We start from the raw sequence: 26278 nt of genomic DNA on the forward strand, positions 1-26278 counted from the left end.
TTTTCAAATATCACTGGCATTTGTCCATCTCAGAATTACAACCATGAAAACATCGTCTAGCCATTTAGATTGACTAGATAAATTATTAGAAGCTGTATAAGTACATGGAAGCCGCAAGAGCCACAAAGTCAACTGCATCTCAATTTAACAAAGACAAAGCCTAAGCAGTATGGATACCGGCTTACATAAGAAATTTATCAAACCAATCGCTTGCTTCCATTACCATCTCGGTAGTCATAAAATGCCCAACCCCTGGTTGTGCTATGAACTGTCAAAGCAACAGAAACAAGGGAAGAAAAGTTACACTTAAGTCTTCTCCATGAATTTTGGTCCTTATGGAAATGGAAAAAAAGTGTCCCAGAACTCTCCCTCTCTCTACACAAAACATATACGCAACCTTAAAACTATCTGGTGTTTTAGCATTCTCATAAGCCTTATGTGTCCTTGAAATAGGAAGCTCTAAACCTCCAATAGGGCACCGTGGATCTTCTGCACCTGCCAGACACGTGAAAAAAAGGAAATCAAGAGGAAACTGTCACCTTTCTTTCTCTTTTCTTTTCCTTTGAAGAACTACACTGTTTGACAATCATCAAAGTATACCTTGAACAGGAAGGAAGAAATTTAAGCTGCAGTTCAACTTTTATTTACAGTTCAAGTAGCGTTATTTATTTTTTAATCTTTTTGAAGAGAAGCTATGTCACATGGGTGCGGGTGCGGGGGTGTGGCACTTTCAAAAACCTTGGGTGCGGCGGTGCGGCAGGGGTAAAAATGTAATATATATATGTATATATATATATATATATAGAGAGAGAGAGAGAGAGAAGGGGGGTCCGGGGGTTCCCCCCGGCACGGGTTGGGGAGGGGGGGGGAGGGGCGCCCCTGGCGGGGGGTTATAGGGGGGCAGCGCCCCCCCCCCCCCCCCCCAAAGATTTTTTTTAATTCCGCAGCCCATTTCACAGGGCAAATTTAAAAAAAAAAACCAAAAAATAGACCGAAATGACCCTGGGTGCGGTCAACGCACCCAGGGACGGGTTGACCGCACCCGCATTGAGTCGCGTCGACGCGGGTGCGGCACCCTGCTAGCCGAATCCCTGTTGCATAGAAGAGAACAGAGGAAAAAGAAAGGACACCTGAAATTTGCATATTTATATTGAGAACTAGAAAGTTCTGGAAATAGATACCATTTAAGGTAAGTAGAGGACGCGGTGCAATAACCGGAACAGAGTAAGGCACATCAAATTGATGAGCTAGTCCTGGTGCAATTCGGTCCCATACCTGAAACAAAAAACAGGATGATAATCAAGAAACTGACAGGAAAAGACAAGCTAATTGATAATCAATACAAATGAAAATAAAATGAAACAAATAAAATTACATCATGTGCAATGACAAAAACAAACCTTCTCCACCACTGCCCTATCAATAAATCAACACGGGCTCTTGCAACCAGAAAAAAAAATTGGATTTTCTGATGCTGACAGTTGAAGAAGAACTACATCTGTCACTAACTGATCGCCTTGAATTGCCATTTGGGCTATAGATTCCCATATCCCTGGGATGAAAGCATGAATACTAGACAAACAAAATCTCATGAACACAAAAATTTATTTATATTTTTGAAAATGCAAAAAGGAAAAGATAAGGGGAGGAGACACACCATGCAAGCTTCTAGAATGGTATGTTGCCTTGGACATTACAAAATACCAAAGGGTTCTGTCATGCATGCTTATGTCCAAATGCATTTGTCATGCATGAAGAAACAGTAACCAGTTTCTCTAAGCATGAGCCCCTGTGGGTCCTGCTGCATCTCTATTCATATGCATAAAGGAATGAAAATAACAAAAGGTTACACATGATTTTATCAACTTTATCAGCAGCGTCTAGGCTGTGTCCTCTGAAACAAACACAAGGCTAGATAGATTTGTGACAAGAAGATATATTAATTGAATAAGGTATTGGAAACAACAATAACCCAGTGGAAGCAATGAAGCTTCCCTGCAGTGTGCATGGATATGTAACAAGAACCAAGTTTTGTATTTCATTTTATGTAGCAAACAGCAGACATTAAAAAGAAGACAGTACTTCAAATGCACGATCATGATACAGAAAGGGAAAAAAAAGGGAAATTCTATAAGCTAGTGATATTGTACAATGAATATGAAAAAAAGTAATTGTAAAACAAGAGGAAACATAAGAAGCATTTAGTTTATCAAATCTAAACAACAAAAATGCATATGAAAAAAAACAATTTTTCAACGAGGAAATGCACAAAGCATTTCTAGTTTATCAAATCTAAACAACAAAAACTACCATATTAGGTAACCTTACAATCTCGTAGGTTCAACAACTTGGAAAACTTACACCAATATCCTAGTGTTAAGGCTCCAACTAATAACAATACACATTTTAAAGCCTGGAAGATTAATAAAATCATGATATAACCTATAGACAACTTGGACATCCTAACAAGAACTGAGATTCAGCAGACAGTGTGCAAGCCCACCTTCAAAAACGGGCTTTATGCTATCAACTCGAGCCTGCCATTTATCATTTTCCAATGCCCAACGAAATCCCTGTAATAATTCTGGCAAGTTGATTAGTGTCATCTAGAATATAGTCCAAGCCTCAAAGAATTACAGAAATCATACAGGAAAAGAAAACAGTAGGCAACAAGGTTCATACCTGAACACCAATTATTGGCACAACCACTGCATACCTGGCATCGACAGCAGCAGCCAACCAAGCAGGAATTCCTGTAGCCTCAAACTAAGGTATCAGTTGCATATTTCAATTGCAAGTGGCTCACTAAATATTAAAAAAATAAAAATAAAACTTAAGCACCCACCTCCAAGTGATTAACCAGTAATCCCAATTTTAGAAGGATCAACATCTTCCCTCTGAGTTAGATAGTCGGCTAATTTTATCAAGTCCCAGACCTTCCACGTTTAAGTAAACATAGAACATTGATCAGAGATCCATTTGATGTAGAAGCATAAATATTACCGTGAAATAAAAGCACTAAATACCCTTCTGGTTGTTTCATGAGTAGGGTCATGTCATGCTTCAAAAAAGTGAGCAGGATCTTGCCAAACCCTAAGGAAATCATAGTTAGTAATTGGGTACTTGAGGCGGAAACCTTAGTCTTCTACAATATCAGCCTAAGTATGTTAAACATATATGTTAACCATTTATTTAAAACATAAAATTCTTTGAACCTTCTACCCAATCTCACATCCCATATAAAGTTATCCACTGTCCACGCTATGGTCACCAGTCCCCATTTGGGTTTTAACCCAATTCTTCTCAAATATCATTCTTCATTCCCAAAAAACAAAAAATTGAGAAAAACATAAACTCAGTTTATTTACAGCTTGAAGATCTTGCTTTAGGTCTCTCTCTCACTCATCAAATTCATAGAGAGAATTTTTTTATTTATAATATTGTATTGAGGTTTACATACGGTAAGAGGAGTCTTTCCTCCTTGTTCAATATGGCAGACTCCAACTTACTCTTAGGACTAACTTCCTTAATTGATTCTTTCACTCTAGGCTATGTAGTCAAAAGTGCTGACTAGGCCTTAATTGATTCTTTCACTCTAGGCTATGTAGTCAAAAGTGCTGACTAGGCACCAACTAGGCACCTAGTCGGGCTAGTCGCTAAGGGACCTTGCGCGAGGGCAAAAGACCTTTTTTTTTAATACGAAAAGACGAGAGGGGGAGGGGAGGATTATAAAACCCTTCCCCTCTTACTCTCTCATTTTCTCTGTTCTTTGTCGCTCATTGCTCTCTCGATCTCCCTTGCTCTCTGCTCTCTCGCTCACTTTTGCAGTCGCAGACTCGCAAGTCGCGGCGTCGCCCTCGCCTGCCCTCCGTTGTCGCCCTCACCGCACCATCGTCGCCCTCAGGTATGCATGCTCCCCCCCCCCCCCCCCCACACACACACCACCTCTTCTTCTTCTCCTCTCTGTCTTTCTTTCTCTCTCCCTGACTCATCTTCTTCTTCTTCACACCCTTCCTCCGCCTCTCTTCTTATTTTTTCTTCTTCTTCACACTCTTCCTCCGCTTCTCTTCTTTTTCTTCTTCTCCCCCCTTCTTCCACCTCTTCTTCTTTTTCTTCTCCTCTCTTTCTATGTCTTTCTTTCTCTCTCCCCGACTCACACACCCTTCCTCCGCCTCTCTTCTTCTTCTTCTTCTTCTTCTTCTCCTCTCTCTCCCCGACTCATCTTATTCTTCTTCACACCCTTCCTCTGCTTCTCTTCTCTTTTTTTTTCTTCTTCTTCTCTCCCCCATCCTCCGCCTCTTCTTCTTTTGATATGCTTTTGTGTGTGTTTTTCACTCTCTTTCTTCTGTTTTATTCTGTATTTTGTTCACATAGCTAACTTCCTGTCATCGGTGCAGAAGTCTCGAAAGAAGCATCAACCAAAGACTGACTGAATGTGGAATCGGAAACAATGCCTTGCATCTACTTCACCAGATAGAGACACTACAATGATCTGGCATTGAACAATTGCACTTTTTCATAGAAATAAACAGATGACAACAGCTTGAATCTCAGCTGGTTTGGAGTTAACCCTACACAGCATCCCTATTACAGTACACAGATATTGTATGGACCCAGTTTAGTTGAGGTCAGGTACATCTAGATTATCTGCATCTGTTTCAAATTGTTGATTAACTTTATTTTAAGAATTCAGATTATGTTTAAATTGCATAGCTTTTGTTGATATTGGCAATTATTTGCTTGTTTATTTCTTAATTTTTAGGCAGGTTTTGTAATATAACAGGTTTACTATGCAGCTATGCTTCATGATAATGGTATTTAGTACTTTGTGCATTTGTTGATTAATTTTATGTTTGATACATCTTTTTGTTGGTCTTAATAATATTTGGGCAGGTTTTGTAATATAGCATGTTTACTATGCTTCACGATAGAAATATTTTATGCTTCATGAATTTGTTGTTGATTAATTTTACATTGGATACATCATATATGTTTGTTGTTAGTTTTAGCACTTTATTTTAAATTATTTGGTATTTGTTGAAGCTGTTTGCTTTGCTTATTCAATTGTTTTTAATATTTGGGCAGGTTTTGTAATCATGTTTTTTTTTGGTCTATTGCTTATTGTTGATTGATTTTATGTTGTATATATGTTTGTTGCTAATTTAATAGTTCATTTGCATATTTTTTATATCTTTTATTTTTTTAATTAAGGTACCGACTAGTCTGCCCAGTCTCCGACTATGCTTTTTAGGAGTCCACCAACTAGGCACAGCCTAGCGCTTTTGACTACATAGTCTCTAGGCATCCTTCCAATAAGACTCTTCACACGTTGACAATCAGATTTGGTTTCAGAACGTTCACTCACATTGGGAAGGAAACTCCTTATGTTCACATTTTCTTGACTCTTCTAGAGAGACCTTTCTCACGACACCATGTGCTTCAACAGCCTCCTGCAAGCCAGACGTCCCATAGGTGACGTTAAGCTTGGACCTGAAATCAATGAATTGACCCACTGGTAAAGGCTTGGTGAGGATATTGGCTATTTTATCCTTTGAGGACAGATGAAGAACTCGAAGAGCCTTTTAAGCTATCTTCTCTCGAACATAATGCACATCAATTTTGATGTGTTTGCTTATACCATGGTACGTAAGATGAGCTGCAACATAGGTAGCACTAACACTATTACACCAGATAGTGGGAACGTCATTAACGCCCACCTTGAGTTCTTGAAGTAAATACTGCAACCAAGAGGTTTCTACAGCATCATTGGCAACAGCCCGAAATTCGGCCTCAGTACTAGAGCGAGAGACCACATATTGCTTCTTTGAACTCCAGGAAATAAGGTTTAGTCCAAGAAACACAGCATATCCTGAAGTAGATATGTGATCATCTGGGAAACCAGCCCAATCAGTGTTGGAATAGACAGATAGATTTGAACTTAGAGAACCTCAGTAACAAATCATATTGGATAGTATACTAAGTATAGTAATATCCTCTTGACAGCTCGCCCAGTGCTCAACTGTTGGACGATGACTTGGTTAACACTAAATGAAAGATCTGGCTTGGTCATGGTCACGTACTAGAGTGCACCAACAACACTCCGATACATAGTGGGATTATTAAACTCATTACCCTTCAATGCAGCAAGCTTAGTTGATGCAGCCATCAGAGTGAAGATGGGTTTGCCATCCACCAAGTTGGTTCTCAACAACAGATCCGTAATATATTTCTTCTGAGACAACAGCAGTCATTGGGCTGTGTAGACTGCTTCAATTCCAAGGAAGTAACGAAGTTGATCAAGATCCTTCAAGGCAAATCGCTTCCCAACAAAATCTACTAAGCTTTGTATAACCTCATCGGTGTTCCCTGTAATTAAGATATCATAAACATATTCTAGAATATAAACACGCAAGTCACCTTTACACAGCGTAAACAAGGAGGGACCTGTCTTGGAACTTGCAAAACCAGGTTTAATCAAGGCATCACTCAACTCTTGGTACCAAGCTTGTGGGGCTTGTTTCAATCCATATAGAGCTTTATTAAGTTTGCACACATGATTAGGAAAATCTAGATTTTAAAAGCCTGAAGGTTGAATCATATATGCAGTTTCCTCTAAAGTCCTGTTAAGAAAAACATTATTCACATCTAACTGTCTCGCCAGCCAACCAAAGCTTAGCGCAATTGACAAAACTGTCTAAATGGTGGTTGGTTCACAGGATTAAAGGTCTTAAAGAAGTCTAATCCTTCTTGATGAAACCCTTTCACAACAAGCCTTGTTTTATATCGTTCAAGCCAGCCATTAGAATTTCTTTTGACCTTATACACCCATTTGCACCCGACAAGATTCTAAGAAGGCTATGCGGGTACCAGTGTCCACATCTGATTTTTCATTAAAGCCACATATTCTTTTCTCATGGCATTCATCAATCTGAAGTTGAGATGCTTGTTTGAAGCAAGCTGATTCTTGATCTTTGGTCAGTTAGGCTACAAAGGCTGTTGGGAAGGAGTAGTTTGAAGAGGCAATAAAGGTCCTTGGTTTAAGAGTTTCGTCTTGGGCACGACTGATCATGTGGTGAGTCCTCTGAGGAGCAAATGGATTTTGAGCAAACACCCGAGGTATGCGTCCAAGATCTACAACTGGATTGATCCCCGAAGATGAAGGTGAACTACCGGACTCAGAAGCCGACTCACTAGGAGACAAGACAGGTTCTATAAGGGGTCGTACTAGATTCAGTGATAGGCTCACTTTGAGGAGGTTCAACAAGGCTGATGGACATAGGTAAAGAAACAGATGAACGAGGGTAGATTCATGGTGATGAACACATTCGGATGTACGGGGACCGACACCAATTATGCTTATTATGTGATCTTTATCGATGATTATTCTCGATACACATGGATTTACTATCTTAGGCACAAACATGAAGTATTTGAAATTTTTAAAAATTTTCACAACTTATTGAAAAAATTATTTGAAGCTAATATAGCTATTTTTCGCTCTGATTCAAGAGGAGAATTTATGTCCAATGATTTCAAATAATACTTGGAAATGAATGGTATTGGACACCAAGGATCTTGTGCTAACACCTCTCAATAAAATGGATTGGTAGAAAGGAAGCATATTTTAAAACTCGATGATTCATCACTCGGCTTGTCCTTGAGTGATTCGTGACTCAGTCGGCTCAACTCGGTGACTCGGGCAGGTCATGTTAACTTTATATTTTATATAAAATATATAAATATATGTACATATTATCTATATTTTATAGTATTTTACCAATATATTATATATAATATACATTATATGATATTTTTATAATATATTTAATGTATAATTTTATTAATACATGTATAATCATATTTTTATATGTGATATACATAGTATTTATATTATATTTTATATAATATATGTAATTATACATAAAATCTATTAGATATGTATATATGCATGACTCGCCCATGACTTGGCGGCCAAGTTTTGTTGAAGTCGGGTCACACCTATTTTTTGACGTGGTGACTGGGTGATCCGAGCCGAGTCAACCCAGCAAGTTTTTAAACTATGATAGAAACTACTAGAACTCTATTCATTTCAAAAAATGTCCTAAAAGAATTGTGGGTCGAATCTGCACTTACCCTTGTCTATCTCATAAATAGAATGTCATCTGTCAAACTTTAAAACATTACCTATGTCACACGGACTCGGCTAGGGAGGCACCGCACCCGAGTCGACACGCCCTGACACGGGTGCGGCTTAGGACACGACCCAGACTCTGTCAACGAGGAGTCGGACTCGGTCAACGAATTGAGGCCGAGTCCATCCTCGTTTTGGACTCGGTCAATATTGACCGAGTCTATATTCATCTATTTTAGGGTGAAAAAACTAAAAGAAATGTTTTTTTATATATTTTTTAAAATATATATATATATAGAGACTGTTGTGCACAGTGCACAATGCACAGTCACAGTGACTGTGCACAGTCACAGTGACTGTACTGTGCATAGACTGTGTTGTATGCACAGTCACGATTTTTTTTTAAATAAATAAATATATATATAGCCGAGTCCCCGTGTCCAAAATTTTTAAAACTGCGCCGCACCCGTGTCGCACCCGCACACGCACCCATGTGACATAGAACATTACACTTTTTCAAAAACTTTAAAAATTCCCCTGATTACTCTAGATTGAGAATCTTTTGTTACAAATGTTTTGTTCTCACCAATAAAAATGACAAATTGTCCCCTAGAGCTATACTTTATGTCTTCCTTAGATACGGTGAAAAAACAGAAAGGTTTTATATGTTATGAACTAAAAAATGACAAACTCTTTCTAGAAATGTGACTTTTTTGGAAAAAAAAGTTCATTTGATCAAAATGTGCCTAAGAAAGCTAATAATTATTTTTTTTGTTTGAATTTCTTCCTGAAGATAAGAAAGATTATTTTAGTATTGATGTTATGAATGAAGAACCTCAAATAAGTACTCATGATCATGAGTGAGAACCATGTTATAGATTAATCATTTGTTATTCAGTATAAAAGAAGAGGTAATGATAGTCAGCCTAGTGCCTTAGAAAGATATTCTACTCTTCAGTCACAGGAATCTAGTACGTTTAGAAAATCCACTAGGGAATCTAGACTCTCAGATAGATTTGTATCCTATGAGTCTTTTTTCCTTCAATATAGAGCATGCCTAGCAAAAAATGTCTCCTATTTCGAACCTACTACATATAAACAAGCCAAAAATCATCCTGAATCAATAGATGACATGAACATTAAGCTTGAAGCTTTAGAAAAATCAAATACGTGAAAAATATATCTTTCACAAGAAAAAAATACCATAGGTTGTAGATGGATATATAAGGTAAAACCCAAATGTGATGGCTTCTTAGAACGATATAAAGTTAAGTCAGTAGCCAAGGGTTATACACAGGAATAGGGATAAACTACGATAAAACCTTTGTGCCAGTAGCTAGGATGATTTCAATTCAAGCCAAGGTTGCCAGACTAGGAAGCGAAAGCGGGAAACGATACGGGAAGCGGAAGCGAGAATCGATGTATTTTAAAATGTATAGGAAGCGGGAAGCGAGGAATATTAAAAAAGAAATATATGAATTGAATGAAAATCAAAATGAAACACAAATAAAAACTAAAATAAAGTGACTAATATTAAATTTCATGATTTTTTTAGTGTAATAATTAAAATTTTAACAAAATCTAAAAATGATGACTACCAATTTAGAGAAAACACACGAAAGTGAGTGAGAAGAGTGAGAGAAAACACATAAAAAAACATGAAAAGTTGAGTAGGAGAACATATAAGAAGAATAGATGAAGCATGTGGAAAGCATAGGAGAAGCGTGGGGGAATCGAGGTTCTCATCAAGTTTCGAAAGGGTGGAGTATCGTGCATCCGAAGCGAGTTTCTGGGAAGCGAGCTTCCCACCTATCTAAGAAGCTTCCGGTAACTCTAATTCAAACCCTCATAGCTTTAGCTGCCATTAGGAACTGACACATCTACCGGATGGATGTAAGAAATGCCTTTTTAAATGAGGCATTGAAAGAAGACGTATACATGGATTCTCCACCAGGATATAAAATCCCAACAAGAAAGGTTCTTCACTTAAAAAAAAGCTTTATACGGTTTGAAGCATGCTCCTAATGCCTGGTGTGATAGATTTAGCCTTGTTATTATTAAGCTTGGTTTTAAATATTGTTATATTGACACTGCTATGTTTGTTACAAAATCGGATGCAGGTGTCGTTATCCTTCTCTATGTTGATGACATGATCATTACTGGAGGAGATAAACAGGGAGTTAGTGTTAAGATGTGCTTCTTATATATATATATATATAAATGGAAATACCCATCAAGGGTATTTTGATCATTTTATCTTTTAATAGAAATCAACCCATTAAGGGCTGACTGTATAATTTTTTATTTTTATTTTTTTGTATTTTATCTTTTTGAAATTAAAAAAAGGGTATCAATGTTATGAAATTAAAAGGAACAAACTATATGTTTCAAGAAATGTTACTTTTGTTGAAAATGAAAATGGATTTGGTAAAGAGAAAATCCAAGAGCATTGTGACTTCATTTATTTTCGACCTTGTCAATGAGCATGAAAGATGTGATGACATTCATGATATGCATGAGTGACAATGAAGACACTCATGATGCACATAGGAATGTGAATGAAAGTCTTGATAATATATACCAATCTCATAATAAAATTCAAACATATACTCGACGTATCGAAGACCATCCACCGTGTGCTTTAGAAAGATACTCTCAAAATCAAGATATAGATTCCTCTAGTGTTAGAAGACCTAATAGATTTGTATCCTATGATTCCTTTAAACCTAAATATAGAGTTTGCCTCATGGCTATACACTCGTACGTAGAACCATCATCTTACTATGATGTTAAAAATCAAGAAATGATTAAGGCAATGAATGACGAACTAAAAGCTTTAGAAAAGGAAAATTTTTGAGAAATTCAAATATTACCTAGAGAAAAGAAAGCTATAGGATGTAGATGGGTCTATAAGATAAAAACTAAAAGTGATGGGACATTAGAAAGATACAAAGCCAAAGGATATAGCCAAGAATACGGAATAGACTATGATGAGACATTTGCTCCAGTCGCTCGAACGACTATTGTTAGAACCCATCTATAGCATCGATTAAAAATTTATCAATTTTTCAAATGAATATAAAAATGTCATTTTGAATTGTAATCTCAATGAGGAACTTTAGATGGATCCCCCACCGGGTTTAAGTTTAGCACATGAAAAAAAAAATTGATTATGAAAAGAATTGTATGGCCTAAAGCAAGCTCCCAAGGCTTGGTATTATTGATTCAGTAGTGTGATTATACAACTTGGCTTTAAATCTTGTTATCCTGACACTGCATTGTTTCTTAAGTCTTCTAATATAGGAATGATGATATTAATTCTTTACGTTGATGATATGATTAGCATAGGAGGTGATAAGCAGGGAGTTAGTCATATCAAAGATATGCTCAAAGTCAACTTTGATATGACAAATCTTGGATTTTACGATGTTTTCTTGTAATATAAGTGGCTTACTCACATTATGGTTATTTGTTATCGTAGACTAAGTATGTAGCAGACATCATCGAACGATCATAACTCTCAGATGAAAAACGAGTAGATACTCCAGAGGTCATCAATGCAAAGATAAAGAAAGATGATGGAGAACCTCTAAAGGATCCAACTCTATATAGACAAATGATTGAAGCTTTGTCTTATTTCTTTATTATTTGTCATGATATTTCTCATGTTATTCATTCTGTTAGTCAATTTCAACATGCTCCCACTATCATACATAGGAATATTGTAATGAGAATTATTAGATATACTTGAAATTCTATTAATTATGGGCTATTTCTTTCATCCCCTTTCCTATTAAAAGTTATTGCATATTCTGATTTTGATTGGGGAGGGCATGCGAATGATAAACGCTTAACCACTGGTTCTTGTGTTTCTTTACGCTCAACCACTGGTTCTTGGAGATACAAGAAGCAGCAAAATGTGTCCCTCTCTTCCAATGAAGCAGAGTATCGTATCGTGGCGACAACTACGTCTGAGTTAGTATGGTTGAGATAATTGCTAGAAGATTTGGGATTTCACATTACAGAACTTTCAAGATTATGTTGTGACAACAAGAGCGCAATCTACATTGCAAGTAATAATACATTACATGAAAGAACCAATCACATTGAAATGGATTGTCACTACGTTTGAGAGGAATTTATGAAGAAGACCATCACATTGCCTTTTGTTCCATCTGAGTATCAACTGGCGGATTTCTTCACTAAAGTGCTCCTATCACCTAGATTTTACTTCCTACTTGGTAAACTCTCGATTGTTATGCAGTGATTTTGAGGAGGGTATTAAGATGTGCTTTTAATATATATATATATACATATATATATATATATAAATAGCCATCAGGGATATTTCGGTCATTTTATCTTGCAATATAAGTCAACCCATTAGGGGCTGATTGTATAATTTTTTATTCATATTTTTTTTTATTTTGTCTTTTTAATGTAATCGATTGGGACAACTCCAACTAGTTGTTGGAGTTGCTTCCAACGGTCACAAATGTGACCGTTGGGAGCAACCCAAGAGCTAGTTGGGTTGCTCCCTATCTCTCTCACTTGTTATAAATAAGGCCTTAAGCCTTTGTATATTTTCAATGCTTTCTTAGGCATTTGTGTAATACAAAAGCATTTATTTTATTCTCTTAACCCTTGTGTGGGTGGTGTGAATTGATTAATTTGTGTTCTTTGTGAGTTGGTTGTGTTCTTGTAAGCCCACAAGAGGAATTTGTCTGCTTTTGTTCTTATTTCATTACAGTTAGTTCTTTAAAATAAAAATTTGAAATGACAGATCTAGGTTTTCTTAAATACTTTTTAGGGATTGAGGTAACATATATTTACTAACTCAATATAAGCTTTCCATCGAGATTATTGACAAGTCTGGCATTACAGATGAAAAAAGGGTGGACACTCTTAAAGTAATTAATGCAAAGATGAAGATCAATGATGGAATACCATTTGCAGACATCACTCCTTTTTGAAAAATGATTAGGGCCCTTATTTGAAAATTACTCGACCTGACATTTCTCATGGAGTGCATACAACAAGTCAGTTTCAACATTCTCTTACAACCGTGCACATGAGTCTTATGCGCGTTATTAGATATTTACAAATTTTTGTTTCTAAAGGACTTTTATTATCTTCCTTCTCACTTGAATTACTTGCATATACTGACTCTAACCAGGGAAGGATATCCTAATGATAGACCCTCAACTACGGGTTTTTGTGTGTTCATAGGTGATTCACTGGTATCCTGAAAATATAAGAAGCAACACAAAGTGTCTTTATCGTCAATATAAGTTGAGTATCGCGTCATGGCTACCACGACATATGAAATCATATAGTTGAGAAGATTGTTGGAAAACATGCGGGTGCATATACAATATGTTGTGACAATAAAAGTGCCATCTACATAGCCGACAATCACACATTTCATGAATGCACCAAGCATATCGAGATGGTTTGCCATTATGTTGATAAAGAATATCTTAAGAAGACTATCATCTTGCCCTATATAGCATCGGAATTTTAGTTGGCAGATTTCTTCACAAAAGCTTATCCCTCTCCAATTTCATTTCTTACTTGACAAACTTTCGGTGATCACACCATAAGTTTGAGGGGGAGTGTTAAAAGGTATTCATATAAGTATATATATATATATATATTTGTAATAAGTAATACCCATTAGGGGTATTTTAGCCATTTCACTGATATGCAATAGGTTGTGCCCTTAGACAATGTTGTCAGTATCGATATCCTGAATCATTTGGCCAACGATTCAGCTCTATCGGCTGATACCGATACTCAAGTGAATCATTTTGTATGGGCCAAAAAATAAATAAAAAATATTATGTGTCAATCATAACATGACGTGTTAAAACCATTAAAAAATATTAAAAAATATTTTTTAGTATTTTTACATTTATTAAAAAATAGTTGATTCAGGAGTGAAGCATATCGATTTCTGCAAATATTATACGTATAGGCCGATACACGCCGATAACTCCGCCTGTGTAGTTATACACTGCCGGTCCCAAGCCCGGATAAAGGAGGAGGGTTGCGGTAGGCCTGTGACAGCCAGCATAAAAACTTTGTCATATCCTATGAAAATGAACCAATATAAGAATTTCGTTGGGGCGTTCCCTACTGAGCGACGCGCTGTACTCTCTAGGCCCGGAGGCAGTGATAAATGTGCAAGGGTTGCTAGGTCGTCGCCCAGAAGCGACGCGTCACACCGGCGCCCGGGTGTGGTGTCAAATAGGCAAGGGTTCCCTCACTTTGTTGGACGGGTGGGGGTAAAGAAGTTAGTCCAAGACCATAAAATTAGGTTAGCCACTTGGAACATAGGGTCTTTAACTGGTAAGTTGGTAGAGTTAGTAGATGTTATGTGTAGGAGAAAGATTGATATTTTATGTCTTCAAGAGACCAAATGGGTAGGTGAGAAAGCTAAAGTGATAGAACCTTGGGGATATAAGATTTGGTATACAGGAATAAATAGGAATAGGAATGGAGTAGGGATTGTTATGAGTCGTCAGTTTATAGATAATGTAGTTGAGGTCCGTAGGAAGGGTGATAGAATTTTACTTATTAAATTAGTATTAAGTACGGATATTATTAATATTATTAGTGTTTATGCACCTCAAGTAGGTTTAGATGATTCCATTAAGCATCAATTTTGGGAAGATTTAGATGGAGTAGTACAAGAGACATCTTATGGAGAAAAGCTTTTCATCGGCGGTGACCTTAATGGACATGTAGGCATTAGTAGGGATGGATTTGAGAATATCCATGGAGGCTATGGTATAGGAGAAAGAAATGAAAGTGGAGAAAGGATTTTAGATTTTTGTTTGTCCTATGATATGATCTTAGCAAACACTTGGTTTAGGAAGAGGGAGTCTCACCTAGTAACATTTAAAAGTGGGGTTAATACGAGTCAGATAGATTTTTTCCTACTTAGAAAGAGAGATAGGGGTTGTTGCATCGATTGTAAGGTTATACCAGGAGAAAGTGTAGCTACACAACATAGAGTCTTAATTTTAGATCTTAGAATTAGACAATGCCGCAAAAGGGATAGACATAGGATAGATCCTAGAATTAAGTGGTGGGCACTGAAAGGAGCTAAACAATGAATGTTTGTAGAGCAGGTAGTTAAGGAAGTTGATTGGTGTCTCGAGGAGGATTCAGAATCAATGTGGAATAAGATAGCGGGTGGTATGAGAAAAGTAGCTAAGGAGGTATTGGGTGAGTCTAAAGGCGGTGCACCACTAGGTAAGGATACATCATGGTGGAACGAGGATGTCAAATTAGCTATTAAGGTTAAAAGAGAGTGTTATAGAAATCTAAGTAAGAGTCGTGATAATGAGAATTTGGAGAAGTATATGATAGCAAAGAAGGAAGCTAAAAAAGTTGTTCGAAACGCGAGGGCTAAGGTATATAAGGAGGTTTATGACAAGTTGGATACCAAAGAAGGCGAGAAGGATATTTATAGGCTTGCAAAGATGAGAGATAGGAAATCGAAGGATTTGGGTATGGTTAGATGTATCAAAGATGAAACGCAAAGGGTTTTAGTCAAAGATGAGGAGATTAAGGAGAGATGGAAAGATTATTTTGATAAGCTATTTAATGATAGTCATGCTCAAGATCTTGGAGACTTCTCCATTCCTTTTCATGAGATAAATCGTGACTTCATGCGCAAGATTCAAAAGAAAGAAATTGCAGAGGCTTTGAAGAAAATGAAATCAAGAAGGGCAGTTGGCCCAGATGGTATACCTATCGAGGCTTGGAAATGCTTGGGAGAGAAAGGTTTAGAATGGTTGACAAATCTTTTTAACTTGATTTGGCGAACAAATAAGATGCCTAATGAGTGGAGGAAGAGTACTTTGGTGCCTTTATATAAGAATAAGGGTTGTTAAAATGTAAAACTGTACATATATGTATATATAATAATATTATATTATTATATATATATATATAAATACATTTTTAATTTCTTTCTTTTCTGTATTTTTTTTCCTTTATTTTTATTTTTTGTCTTTATGTCATCTAGTTCAGTTTGAACTAGAATGACTGTTGCTAGTCAAGTCCTGTCCAGACTTGACTAGCAATAGAGCTGTTGGACTGACACATTCCAACAGCTCTAAATAGAGCTGTTGGACTGTGCCCAACAGCTCCATTGAGTCCTCTTTCAGCTGTGTATATAAAGGGGTGCAGCCCCTCTTGTATTTCACTCCAATGCTTCTTAAGCAATTGGTTTTTCATATCAATAAAGAATACATTTTTATTTTTATTTTGTTTCCAGTTATACCCTTTTTAAGGGTTATGCTTTAGTGTCATTCTTGACACTTGCTCTTGTTAATCAAAGCTCGTGTTTCGAAGATCCCCATTTCATTTCATGGTATCAGAGCCGCGGAAGTACTAAATCTTGAGGAAAAGCTGCCTCGGTTTCCGTGCCCGTTTGCAAAAGTGTTCGCCACTTGAAGAGAAGTGTTTTATCACTTCATTGGAGAAGATTTCACATCTTGTTGTATTGTTTTTTTTTTCTTTCTTTCTCATTTTCCTTCTTGTTTCTCTTCTATCCCTATTCTTTCTCTCCTTGTAATCGATGGATGACAATGATAAAGTCACCATCATGCCTATGAAACTAAGCGATACGAACTATGTAACATGGGCTTCAATCATGAAGCACCATATATGGGGAAAAGGCTTATGGGGGATTGTGGATGGTTCCGATTCGGAACCTAAGCTATCTCTTACTAAAAATGAGGGAGATAAAGACGTCCCTCTATCGGAAGAAGAGAAAATCAAGGCTATTGCCTCATACGAGAAGAAATGGAAAGAATGGAGAATATCTCATGCGAAGATAATGTCATGGCTTATTAATAGCGTTGACATTAAAAAATGCTCAAGTCTTGCCAAATTTGATCATGCCGATAAGGCATGGGAATACCTTAAGAATATGTATTCCCTTAAAGATATTGCACACGTGTGCAACCTCCAAGAAAAAGTTCGAATGATGACACAAGGAGACAAAACTATTCGTGAATATTACAATGGGTTGTCCGAACTTTGGGAAGAACTTTCCCTTTTAGAACCAAAGTGGCATTGTGCCGAAGACATCGAGCTTCGTCAGAAACAACTCGATGTTGAACATTTTTACCAGTTTATCACTGGATTAAGGCCGGAATTTGAAACCACTAAATCGGCCCTACTTCACCGGGGAAAAATTCCTTCTATTGTTGAAACTATTGAAGAGTTAACAATGGAAGAAAATCGTCTCCGGAAAGGTTCTTTAAAAATTGAAGATGATTCCATTTTAGCCGTGTCTAGACCAGGGAATCATGTTCGATCATATAGGCCTCCTCACTTTAACCGACAAAATGGTGACTATAATAAGAAGAAAATTATTTGTCATCACTGTCATGAACCGGGACACTACAGGCCACAATGTCCCAAACTTAAGGAGCTGAGAGAAAAAAGAGCTGCAATTGCTGGATCGGAGCCTAAAGATCAGGATGCACCAGTTTCCCTGGCCCAACTAATGGAGATCCTTCAGCCTCTCATCAAAGGTGCCTCTTCCTCATCTGAAGCTTCAACCGGCGCAGCAGCCTCATCTTTTTCTGATTTAGGTAAAATTTCTTGGCTTCTTGACTCTGGTGCATCTTTTCATATGACCCCAAATAATCAAAGTCTATCCAAATGTGTTAAAAATAAAACAAGTGTGTCAAAGGTCTTTACTGCTGATGGGACTTCTCTTGAAATAGAAGGAATAGGAGATTTTGAAAAAATTTATAAAACAAAAAATTTTTTTATTCCAGAAATTAGACATGTTCCCAAATTAAATTTAAATCTTTTATCTGTATCTCAAATTTCTGATTATGGGTGTAATATTTCTTTTTCTTCTCATGGTTGTTGGGTACAGGATCGCCAGTCAGGCAAGCTGATTGGGGAAGGCCATAGAGAAGGAGGACTCTATTACATGGATTTTTTGGAAATGCCGAAGAAAGCTTTTTGTTATAATATTCAAAAAATAGAGTTGGAACTGTGACATAAGAGACTTGGTCACCCACATATAGCCAAAATCCAACATTTTCCAAATCTAGGGAAATTTTGTAACTCTGAATCATTTGATTGTAAAGATTGTATTCTCGGCAAAATGAAAAGATTACCATTTCAGAACAGAACCTTTTTCTCTTCAAGACCACTTGAATTAATACACTCGGATGTTTGGGGTCCTGCACCAGTAATTTCTAAAGGAGGATTTGTTTACTATGTTATTTTTGTCGATGATTTCTCCCGACATACGTGGATGTACTTTCTCAAACATAAGTCTGAAGTATTTTCATACTTTCAAACTTTTCATAATATGGTTAAAAACAAATTTCAAAATGATATTACTATTTTTCGCACAGATTCAGGGGGAGAGTTTTTATCCACAGATTTTCAAAATTATCTTAAATTGCATGGCATCACACATCAAAGATCTTGTCCTTATACACCTCAACAAAATGGACTGGCAGAACGAAAACATCGCCATATTATAGAAACCACTAGAACTTTATTAATAGCAAATCAAGTCCCTAAAGACTTTTGGGCAGAAGCTGCCTTAACTGCCACCTATCTCATTAATAGGATGCCATCTTCTTCGTTACAAAATATCACTCCCATTGAAAAACTTATGAACATTTCTCCAGACTACTCTAGATTAAGAATATTTGGGTGCAAATGTTTCATATTTACTGACAAAAATGATAAACTTTCCCCTCGTGCAATTCCCTGTGCCTTTTTAGGATATGCTGAAAACCAGAAAGGTTATAGATGTTTTGACTTCAAAAATAATAAACTATATGTGTCTAGAAATGTTTTCTTTCTTGAAAAGGAGAGCTTCTTTGATTTTAGAAAATTAAAAGACGTCACTGAGTACTCCTTTTTGCTAGATCTAACATCAACATCTGATGAATATGACCTTGATTGTAACTTTGATGATGATCCAAGAATTATTGATCTTAATGTTGAAAATGAAGAAGTTCATAGAGATACTAGTATTCAATATTCCAGGCGACAAGAGTCTAATACTCCATGTGCACTTGAGAAATATTCTAACATTCTAACTAGACAATCATCCCGAATCTCGAGGCCTCCAGAAAAGTTTGTATCATACGAGTCTTTCCCACCCACATATAGGGCAGTTATTGCATTAATTCACTCATATGAAGAACCATCCACATATTTTCAAGCAAAAAATGATATCAAATGGATAGAAGCCATGAAAGTTGAATTAGATGCACTTGAAAAGGCTTTTACATGGAATATTCAAGATCTTCCTCCAGGGAAGAAAACTATAGGATGTCGATGGGTTTATAAAATTAAAACCAAGAGTGATGGTACTCTTGAAAGATATAAAGCCCGTTTAGTAGCCAAAGGTTATGCCCAAGAATATGGGATTGATTATGAAGAAACCTTTGCTCCGGTGGCTCGTATGACTACTGTCCGAACCTTAATTGCCTTAGCTTCTATCAAAAAATGGTCTATTTTTCAAATGGATGTCAAAAATGCTTTTTTAAATGGAAAGCTAGTTGAAGAAGTATATATGGAACCCCCTCCTGGTCTAAGTATTCCTAAGGGTAAAGTCCTTCGCTTAGAAAAAGCTCTTTATGGACTTAAACAAGCACCAAAAGCTTGGTATGATAGGTTTAGTCGTGTTATGATTGATATTGGTTTTCAATTCTGTTTAACTGACACTGCTTTGTTTATTAAGAATTCTGATGCAGGAATCATTGTGCTTCTTCTTTATGTGGATGATATGATCATCACCGGAAGCGATAAACAGGGAGTTGAAACAATCAAAACACTTCTTAAATCTCATTTTGAAATGACTGATTTGGGCTTGTTGAGATATTTTTTAGGCATTGAAGTTGCTTATTCTCCTAGAGGATATTTATTATCTCAGACTAAATTTGCTTTTGATATTGTTTTCAGGTCTGGTATTACTGATGATAAGAAAGTTGACACTCCAGAAGTTGTTAATGTTAAAATGAAGATTGATGATGGAGAACTTCTTGCAGACCCTACTCCTTACAGACAGCTTGTCGGGGCACTTTCCTATCTATCCATTACCAGACCAGATATAGCACATGCTGTTCATACAGCAAGTCAATTTCAACATGCTCCTACTTCTGTTCATATGGGAGCAGTCATGCGTATTATCAGATACATCAAGTCCTCTCTTTCACGAGGACTTTTCTTATCTTCCTCCTCTTCTCTTGATTTAATTGCATATACTGATGCTGATTGGGGAGGTGATCCCAATAACAGACACTCAACCACTGGCTTTTGTGTCTTTTTAGGGGAATCATTAATCTCGTGGAGGTGTAAAAAGCAGCAGAAGGTATCTCTCTCATCCACCGAAGCTGAATACAGAGCCATGGCAACCACGACCATGGAAGTAGTTTGGCTCCGACGACTGCTTGCTGACATGGGAGTTGAAGCAACAAAGGCTTCACAAATGTGTTGTGACAACAAAAGTGCGATCTACATTGCCAGTAACAGAACATTCCACGAACGCACCAAACACATCGAAATGGATTGTCACTACGTCAGAGAGGAATATCTACACGGGATAATTGATCTGCCATATGTCACTTCAGAATATCAGTTAGCAGACCTCTTTACAAAGCCTCTCGCTGCTCCCCGATTTCACTTTCTCTTAGACAAACTTTCGCTCATTGTACCGTAAGTTTGAGGGGGAGTGTTAAAATGTAAAACTGTACATATATGTATATATAATAATATTATATTATTATATATATATATAAATACATTTTTAATTTCTTTCTTTTCTGTATTTTTTTTCCTTTATTTTTATTTTTTGTCTTTATGTCATCTAGTTCAGTTTGAACTAGAATGACTGTTGCTAGTCAAGTCCTGTCCAGACTTGACTAGCAATAGAGCTGTTGGACTGACACAGTCCAACAGCTCTTAATAGAGCTGTTGGACTGACACATTCCAACAGCTCTAAATAGAGCTGTTGGACTGTGCCCAACAGCTCCATTGAGTCCTCTTTCAGCTGTGTATATAAAGGGGTGCAGCCCCTCTTGTATTTCACTCCAATGCTTCTTAAGCAATTGGTTTTTCATATCAATAAAGAATACATTTTTATTTTTATTTTGTTTCCAGTTATACCCTTTTTAAGGGTTATGCTTTAGTGTCATTCTTGACACTTGCTCTTGTTAATCAAAGCTCGTGTTTCGAAGATCCCTATTTCATTTCAAGGGTGATATACAAGATTGCACAAACTATCGTGGTATAAAACTCATGAGTCATACTATGAAACTTTGGGAGAGGGTGATTGAGTCTAGATTGAGGAAGGTTGTCATGATATCGGAGAATCAATTTGGTTTTATGCATGGAAGATCAACTATGGAAGCTATACATCTTCTTAGACAACTTATTGAAAGATATAGAGAGAGGAACAAAGATTTGCATATGGTTTTTATTGATTTAGAGAAGGCATACGACAGAGTACCTAGGGACGTTCTCTGGTGGACTATGATGAAGAAAGGTGTTTCTCTCAAATACATTAGTATAATTAAAGATATGTATGAAGGAGTAGTAACCAATGTCCGCACTTGTGGAGGGGTGACAACCAATTTTCCGATAACGGTTGGGTTACATCAAGGATCTGCTTTAAGCCCTTTCCTATTTACGATTGTGATGGATGAGCTTACGAGATCAATTCAAGAAAATGTACCGTGGTGTATGTTGTTTGCTGATGATATTGTTTTGATTGATGAGTCTAGAGCTGGGGTTAATGCTAAGTTAGAATTATGGAGACAGACATTGGAAGCTAGAGGTTTTAAGTTGAGTAAGAGTAAGACTGAATATATGGAATGTCGGTTTAGTAAGCAACGGAGTAGTGATGGGAGTGTAGTGAAGCTTGGTGAGCAAGATATACCGGTGAATGATTATTTCAAATATTTGGGATCCATCATTCAAAAGTATGGAGAAATTGATGGAGATGTAAATCATAGGATAAAGGTTGGGTGGATGAAATGGAAAAGTGCTACTGGAGTGCTGTGCGATCGTAGAATGCCATTGCGGTTGAAGGGAAAGTTTTATAGGACGACTATTAGACCCGCTTTACTATATGGTACGGAATGTTGGGCTGCCAAGAGACATCATATTCAAAAAATGAGTGTAGCTGAGATGCGGATGCTTAGATGGATGTGTGGAAATACAATAAAAGATAAGATTCGGAACGAAGAGATACGTAAGAAGGTAGGTGTTGCACCCATTGAAAATAAGATGCGAGAGAATCGTTTACGATGGTTTGGACATATTCGGCGAAGGCCTAATGATGCTCCAGTTAGAAGGTTGGAGAAATGGGAAAATATATTAGTTAAAAGAGGTCGGGGTAGGCCTAGGAAGACTTGGATGGAGATGATAGGAAAGGATATGAATGCTTTGAACCTCACCGAGGACATGGCGTTGGATAGAAATGATTGGAGGAAAAGGATTCATGTGGAAGACCCAAAATGAATTTCTTTTTTGGTTCATATCGCTGACCCCAATTGTTTTGGGATGAAGGCGTAGTTGTTGTTGTTGTTTGTTGTAGGCCGATACACGCCGATGTGCACCAATACTGGCAACACTGCCCTTAGGGGCACATATGTCATTTTATTTTTTTTTTCTTTATTTTTCTGATTTTGTACATTCTATTTTTGTAATGGGCATTATTGTCAAATGCCACTTATAATCGTTGGGAGCCCCCAACAGCTATATCTATTTATAGTCGTTGGGAGCTCCCAATGGCTATATTTATAGCTGTTGGGATGCTCCCCGCGGCTCTATAGAGCCTCATGTGTGTATATAAAGGGGTGTTCCTCCTTGGTTGGGTTATCCTTTCTCAAGCACCTTCAATAAAATCATATTTTTTACTTGTGTTTAGCCCCTAAGTGGCTTGTGTGCATGTGTTTATGTATTCATCCTTGTTTGGTTATGTTCTTGTGCTTTTGTAAGCCCATAAGAGGCACCTACTTTTATCATTTTTTCTCTTTCATTACACTACCCACATGATTCTGGCCTTACCAATCTACAGTCCACCAGATTACACTTCAAGCTTGATATACTGCTACTTGTGGTGAATAATAAGATTACCCTGTATGTCTATTTTGATGGTGGAATTTGTAGCCAAAGGAGAGAAAGAGAGAACTTTACAAAGAAACAATTTACATACCGTGTCAAATAAGAAAGGCATGGTATCACCATTTTTCCATGCAGATATAAGAGCCTGCATGAGATAGAAAATGAATTGACTCAAGATACAGAAAATCAGCTCTTGGTTAAGAATATGTGTGTCCAAATAAAACAAACATAGGGGATAAAAAAAGATATTATACATCTCGATAAAAGGTTATAGTTTTAGCCCGTTCACCACGAGAGCGTGAATCAACAGCAACAGCAACATAACCCTGTGAAGCATAAGCCTATAAATGGGCATCGGACCTGTCACACATGGTGATGCCACTATAACATTTTAATGAATCACCAACACATAGGGAATTAACATTTACCTCAAGCAATGGCTGCACCCACTCCTTGGTTTTGTTAGAGCTATGAAGAACTACAATAGCAGGCATTTTCTCCACCTTCTCTCTCAATCTTACAACCAGCACTGACATCTTCCCTTGTTCACCTGCCTAACAACCAAAATCGAAGCAACACTTTTGATCATGATATAACAAACTGTGGGACTAATTCACATTCTCGCAAACTAATGCAGCACACTCAGTTCAAGAGATGGATCATAGCATTCAAGAACACTAATGGTACTCAATATGAGGAAAGCCAGGTCTACAGGAAGGGTAGGGTGTAAAATTCACCTTCCATGCAACTATATCTATGCTAGAATTCTTGTTCTCAACAAAAATTAAACCCAATTATGCATGTATATTTGAACTTATGTGAAGAATTTTCACTCAAGAATCCAAGGTGCAATAAATTGATCCAAAATAGCAGAATTTGAAACTGAAATGTCAATAATCCAATCAAGATCGAACAGAAGAAACGAAATCTAAAGCACGTGTTCACTCAGAAACCCGCTCAGCATTCATAATCACTAAAACTACCATCTGGATTATGAAATTCATCCAAATTTCTCCACGACGATAAACCAGCCTGTCCATTACCCAATCCGCCACAGAACAGTATCTAAATCAGGGAAATAAGAAATTACCTCGGTAAACAAGTAAAAGTTTTCCTCCTCAAACGCTTCCTTTGGATCCTCTGCGTCCTTCCTAGGGAAAGACTTCATCGTCTGCATTCATCATCGACTTCTTAAGAGAAAAAGCGGAAAAAAGGAGAAGAAATTGGAAATCTGCAACAGATTACAACAATTTCTAGATAAGAAGAGTTCCCGACCTCGCGAGATCCCAAATAACTCCCCTGGTAGTTCGGATCAGTCACGGGAGACGAGTGCTCCACACAAAGAGGAACTAAAAAAGCGAAAAGAAAATGAAAATTTCGCGATTAAGATCTCGGATTATCTGGAAATTCATGAAAGAAAATCAGGATAAAAATTGAGGGACGAAAAAAGAGAGGAAAAAAACAGGATTTTTAGAGGGATTGGGAATCTAGCCTTCTTCATAACGCCTGGAGCGCAACGCTTCCATGAATTCCGATCGGAAGCGTTCGGGACTCGCCGTCTCCATCGTCTGCAAGAGTAGCGAAGATCGATTCCTCGCACCGGACCGGAATTCGCAGAGCGCGATTCTGCGAGATCCCCAAACGGGATTTCTGCAGGGGCGGCCGAGGACGAGCGGAGAGAGGGATGTTACGGTGCGGACGACGCCTGCGCCAATAGACGGGGTGCAGAGTGCCTGCATGAGTTCTGCTTCGCTGCTCCCTGAGATCTAATCTGTATCAGCATAAGTAATTGTCAACTAATTTCACAGCCCCTATAGATGTTTGGGAACCCTGTTTTGGAAGATGAGAATATTCTCAAAAGGATACAGTTGACAACTCTAACCTCATCTTCCATTTTCATCTTCACTCTCATTTCATCTCCAACGCAACTCTCAAACGGAGAGCCTTAATCAAGTTTAGCTTATTGATCTGATTTTGTGTTTAGCTTATTGATCTGATTTTGTTTTGAAGAGTAGCCCGCCACTGTTAGTGGACGCTTCTGCGGCGTTGATTTTGTGCGGATTTGCGGCTACAATTTTTTTTACAAAATTGGATCGTATTGTATAACAAAATTAACATGTTTCTCAAAAATACCCTATATTTTTTAAAATCTGCTTGATGTTCAAATTCACAAAAAGATATATAAAAGGACCCTTTTACCCCTTATACAAGTGAATTTCTTTTAAATATGCAAACTTTATTCCAAATATTCAGATATGTGAATTTCTTTTAAAATATGTGAATTTCTTCATATGAATTTCTCCTATACATTTGTGAATATTCTCATGTTTGTGCCCAATATTCAATTTTATTAAAAAGAGACTTGCACATTTTGGAGACATTCACAATCATGAATTGCAAAGGTCTCCAAAATGTGTGCACCTTTTTTAACTAAATACTTTCACATTTGCAAATGTATACCTGCTTGTGTCATTTATGTAATTTTAGTAAAAAGATTTAGCACATTTTAGGGACCTTTGCAACTCATGGTTGTAAATGTCGCAGTGTATTTGCAAATGTCAGAACTTGACAGGCAAAAGACCTTGTGCCTGGTATTTGCAAAAGTGACGTTAAAGGTAAAAAAAAAACTTTAACCACCCTTCAAAAGCATTGTTAAAGCCGTTAGGAAAAAATTCATGTATTTAATAGAAAATTCACATATTTGAGAAAAAATTCACATATTGTCATATTTGAGAGGAAATTTTCATATTCTCATATTTAGGAGAAAATTCATATATTTTAAGAAATAAATTTCATGTGTGAAAAAATTCACATATTTGGATATTTGGGAGGAAGGTCGCATATATGGAAGAAGTTGGCTTGTGTGAAGGGTAAAAGTATTCTTTTACAACCAAAAAATTATGGATTTGAACATTAGGTGCATTTTGAAAATTATAGGGCATTTTAGGAAACACAACAATTTTGGCATACAATATGATTATTTTCCATTTTTTAACTTGTCACCAGACTTGTTTT

General features: G+C 37.1%; 1 pseudogene across 1 annotated transcript; it reads right to left on the reverse strand.

The window, feature by feature from the left end:
* On the reverse strand, positions 1 to 25077 carry LOC149830196 (uncharacterized; annotated as a pseudogene). The gene is made up of 12 exons (XR_016433641.1): positions 24756 to 25077; positions 24539 to 24612; positions 24354 to 24434; positions 23692 to 23817; positions 23518 to 23604; positions 23355 to 23408; positions 2846 to 2936; positions 2683 to 2753; positions 2504 to 2573; positions 1401 to 1809; positions 1182 to 1275; positions 1 to 495 (listed from the first exon to the last, which is right to left on the reverse strand). The product of XR_016433641.1 is annotated as an uncharacterized LOC149830196 (transcript).
* Between the last annotated feature and the right edge of the window lie 1201 nt (positions 25078 to 26278).

The sequence above is a fragment of the Nuphar pumila genome, chromosome 8, assembly GCF_984573655.1.
Source record: "Nuphar pumila chromosome 8, dmNupPumi1.hap1.1, whole genome shotgun sequence".
Taxonomy (NCBI): domain Eukaryota; kingdom Viridiplantae; phylum Streptophyta; class Magnoliopsida; order Nymphaeales; family Nymphaeaceae; genus Nuphar; species Nuphar pumila.